The sequence below is a fragment of the Sinocyclocheilus grahami genome, unplaced genomic scaffold (genome assembly GCF_001515645.1).
Source record: "Sinocyclocheilus grahami isolate Dianchi unplaced genomic scaffold, SAMN03320097.WGS_v1.1 scaffold68.1, whole genome shotgun sequence".
NCBI lineage: Eukaryota > Metazoa > Chordata > Actinopteri > Cypriniformes > Cyprinidae > Sinocyclocheilus > Sinocyclocheilus grahami.
In genome coordinates, this window is record NW_015505247.1 from 1,956,486 (window position 1) to 1,961,805 (window position 5,320).

The following is a 5,320-nucleotide window of genomic DNA, read 5'->3' on the forward strand; positions in this document are numbered from 1 at the left end:
ATTTATATATACCATAGTCCAGTGTTTCCCAGGCGGCATATATATGCAAACTCTGCTTATATATGGCGCTGCTGGAGTTGTAGATATCAAGGTTTCCCCGGTAACGGCTGTACACAAAACAGTGCTCTGCTCAAAAAAACACTGCTTTATCAGACATTGAAATGAAAATGACATCCAATTTTCTGAAGCCAGTCGGTTTCCTTCAGAAATACAGTGATATAAAAACAACCGCACTCAATGTATGGGAAACACTGTAGTCTCATAACCGCACTCAATGTATGGGAAACACTGTAGTCTCATATTTGAAGTATTGTACTGTCAGGAATTTATTATAAAAACTTTTCATAATTGTAACATACATATTTACATACATAATTATTCAGGTGCATGTGTAATAACTTACGAAAACTTGTAGGCGGGAATTATTTTAAAGATATTCTAATGGCTGCTTTGTGATATCACAAAACAAACGCTGTAGTCCAAACAAGCCGTTCGTTGTAGTTCTTGAAAAGGGATTTTAAAAAAACCAAAATATCTCCCTTTGGAGTGGACTTTGAGATTTGTAAGTTTGAAGATCTTTTTTATGCCCAAACATACACACTACACACTGACTAAAATTCAAAAAGTGAAAAAGCATAATAGGACCCCTTTAACATTTTTGTTAAAACGGTGATCATTTTTTCAAGATTCTTTGATGAATAGAAAGTTCAAATGAACAGATTTATTTGAAATAGAAATCTTTTGTAACATTATGTACTAATTTAATGTATCCTTGCTGAATAGAAGTTTTTAATCTCTTTCAAAATAAATAAATAAACATTGATCCCAAACTTTTAAAAGGTAGTGTATTAAAGGTGCACTCAGTAATTGTTTTGTTATGATATGTTAGGTTATGTTATACCAATCATATTGAACGTATGCAAAAGCATACGTTTTTGGTTACTGATGTGTTTGTAGAAATGCGCTATTAACATTAATTTATTCAAATAAGTGAGTAGTAGGCTAGTATTTGTTTGGTCATGTGACATGATTCAATATGGCTGCCCTGTGTAAACTACGTCAGCCTTTATGAGGCTACTAATAAACAATTTATACATTTTTAAAAAAACACTATTAATTTATTTACTTATTTAATTGAAAAAAATGTGTGCATCTTCAAAGATATTGAGACAAAAAGGAGATAAAAGATTGGGAAAGATGTAAAGTCAAGAGGAGATGTTGGGGAAAAAGATGGTGAGTATAAATAGTGGAGGTCTGCACAGGTGGCTTTAAAGGCCTCAGGCCCAGTGGGGGGTCTCCCCTGTTTCACTCTGTCCACAGGTGTTTATTAGCACATAGGAGCTGCCATATGTCCCAGCATGCAACACAGCCTCAGGGTGTACAATCAGCCTTCAAACCCATAATCATCAGAAACCCTGGCAGCACACTCTCTCTCTCTCTCTCTTACTCACTCACTCTGTCTCATGAGAGATCAAGTGGGGCAGCAAAGCATTTTGTAAATGTTTTCTTCCTTCACTTGGTTTGACTCCAATAGTTCACTTCACTATATCAACATCCCTAGTGTACTCCATTATATGTATATATGGGTCATTGACATATAAGAGTGCCCATGATCAATAAAATTATAAAAAAAATGTAAAGTTAGTTTAAAACACATTTGGCAAGTTATTAGATTTTCAATTTTTTAAATTAAAAAATGTAAATTGAGGGATTCAATTTTTATTTTCAAAAACATATGAATTCATAAATATAATAAGCTTCTGGGGAGTTGCACCACATGATATTTTACACCTAAAACTTAATAGCCTTGCCATAAAAAATGTTATAATTTTTCTGTACTTATGAGTATATATATATATGATTGAATGACTTCATCTTTTTTTATGAATTCATGAATATTATATCAATACGATTTTGAGAAGTTGCATCACATCACATTTTACATCCTGAAACCTCCTTGTCTTGTTCAAGTTCAAGTGTCAAATAGTCATTTTTTCTGTCTTCATGTCATTGCATGTATGAATTGCACTTTAATGTATTTTTAAATAAATAGAAAAAAAAAATGAACATCACCTCGTTGACTCTTAAGGAGATATGGAATATATAATGGGAGTGCGGGAGAAATAGAAAACATAATAACACAATTTAGATCTCAACATTAAATATTTTGATCGCAAGTCTTTGCATAACAGATTCCCAGTCTTTCCCTCTGCAGGGATGGAAATGTTTTGCACCTGGTCAGCATGAGAGAAAACCATTGTCATTTTAACAGCCCCCCCCCACTCAATGAATACATACTGGTTGGGGAGAGATGGTGGGAAGCCAGCGAGCGGTGCCTTTTTGAAGTGGGCATATGGTTGCTGCATTTGCATTTAATGCCCTTCAGATTACGAGCGTTAACTTGTGCTAAACACCTCGCTCAGTTGGGGCTAATTTGATGAGGTCATGCTGTGGCCTTGCGACCCCTATACCCCTATGTCCTGTAAGTGAAAGCAGCTGAGCGCAGATCAGGAGAGATTTGCACGTGTATACACACACGAATACACAAACACACATGAATACACACACACACACACACACACACACACACACACACAGTTTTTTTCAGTTTAACATTTCACTGAAATTGTCATGCTGAAGATATATATATATATATATATATATATACATATAAAATAATAACATACATAAAAAAATCTATTTTAAAAATACATTTCATTATTATTATTAATAATAATAATAACAACAATAACAATAATACCTTTTTATTTTATTTATTTTTTCATTAAAAACACAAATATTTCCAAAAATGCAAAATTTACCCTCACTGTATTTCTTCTCATACAACTGTATTTCTTTGTAGTAAAAATTTGAATGTGCTTCCTGCATGGTGCAGATAATGCTACTTGAAGTTTAATTCTAGAACTTCCAGGCGTTTTCTTCCAAAAGCATTCCAACATGCACTCGCAGCACACATTATGACCACCGAAATGCACATATAAACATATTGCAGGCACACAAGTTGCTTTCATTGTGTTTTAGTGAAAGGGGGCGTCGATACGCTGTGACTGAGCCTCCCCATTGAAACGGGGCACAGTGAAGAGGAGCACACAGATCTTTTCAGAACAGTCTGAGAGGCTGGTTTAGCTAACCTCCAAGGCCACAACAGCAAGGGGGCCTCTGGAGAGCCTCTCTTATGTCAAAAGAGGGGAAAAGCCGCTCAGCTTTTAAGACATCGCTTGGCCTTTTGATCAGTTCACAAGTTACAGTCGGAAACTGAGGCCTTTTTTGATGCAAATGGACACTCATCAAAAGCAGCACCGAAAAACATCTCTTTCTTTGGGACGGTAATGGGTCTCGCTCTCGTTCTGGAAAATCACACAGCCAAGGACTGTGTAAAGTGTCCACTCAGAGCGCTGAAAAGCAGTCGGCTGCACAGGTGTGGACATTGTAGGCCTACACGTCTTCCTGCTATGATATCCGAGTCACACACACTCGCAATTAAAGGATTACGGTTCAAATGATTAGGAGAGCAATACTGGACAACACACTGCTAATTTGTTCCCAGCCCCCTGTTTATGGATCAGTAAGTCGAATAGTAATGAAGTTTAAATGTAATTGTGTTATTATGGTGCAATAGTGATTAATTAAAAGGGGCTTTGCAATAAACTTGAGGGAGATATAACAGCAGTTAATTATAATGTAGAGCAATTAAATATTTTTCATATTAATGAAGGTAATTGCTTGTCAACAGCTTGGGCATTTGATCTCTCCATTCAAACTGAACAAGCATTCTGCAGAACACAAAAGAAGAGATTTGATCTCTTTTTGTCCATATTCTTTAAATCAATGGAGTGCAAAAGTTTAAAGTTTTTAAGTTCTAAAAAGCCCATACAACATAAATATTCAAATCAAAAGTTTGGAATTATTCATGTTTTTAAAATGTTTTTGAAAGAAGTTTCTTATGCTCACTAAGGCTGCATTACAAAATCTAATTATTCCAAACTTATGACTGGTTGTGTAAATGTAGCGTGAAATCAAACGTGAAATTAATCCACATGACTTAAATAGTATTATTTCTTATATAAACATCAGGCAAAACATTCTTAAAGAATGTCTTCTGTGCACCACAAAATAATGAAACTCATACAAGTTTGGAACAACATGAGGGTTAGTAAATAATGCTATTTTTCAAATTTTTGGGTGAACTATCCTTTTAAATCACCATCAGTGTGTTATGTCTGTCACTCTGGAAGGTCAAGTTGTAGGAATTCATTACCAGTTGTTTCTCTTTTATTTCAAAAGGACATGAAACGCGACACTTTTATATACTTGTAAATCAGACCTCCTTTGGCATCGCCAAGCTTTATCCTGTCTGTTATGGGATCGGCGGCTCTCCCAAAGCGTATCATTATGTGCCGTTAAAGAATATGGTGACAGAGATTGCGGAGGGGGACAGGGAGGGACTAAACTAAACTCCACTCAAGGTCATGTTCTCCGACAATGGCGCTACTAATCCTTCACCCACTCAGACGCGATTGGACCCACACCCCGCCGCTCCGAGGAAGAGTACGGGGGCCGGGTCTCCTCTTCCTCACCCCGTGTATTAGGCTTCCAAGAGCGGCCGGATAATCTACCAATTAGCAGCAATTGTGGCAGAGGGTTTTAATGTGGGGTTCTGTATTTTTTAAATACCGTTTAATTTTTCCTCTCTCTGGCACAATCATGATTGTCAGCACTCTCTCTGGCTCCCCCATTTAAAATAAAAGAGTCCGGAGCTTAATTTGGCATTAAAGACCGTAGAATGTGCACAGCCAGCGATGTGATTGTCAGTCAGAGCTGGGGCGAGAGAAAATAGAGACTGAAGGGAGAAAATCATTTTAAAATGGAGCTGGTGTGAAGGACTTGTTTGAACAGGCCTAATGCCTGCCAGAGTATCAGTGGAAGAAGCCGCATTGTGTCCAGATAACATGGTGCCCCAACGTTTCGCCCCCTGTGGTCCATCGAGTTGGTGTGTTTGGATTAGGACAGCCCATTACATTTGCCTAATAATGGGATAAGGCTAACTTAGCGACATACTGTGCAAGAACACCAGGCAACATGAGCACAACATGAGTTTGTGGTCGATGGGAAACGTAATGGAAAATGGAGCTGTTTTAATAGAACTGAATTACAGTTTGGGTGGTAAAACAGGTGGAGCACCATCTTCGTGAGAATTGTGTTTGTGCTAAATGTTGTGCAATGTGCAAAAAAACAAACTGCTGGTGGGGCTGTAAAACACAGCTTTTACCAAACGCTTCTGTGATTATAGTGCTGAAAT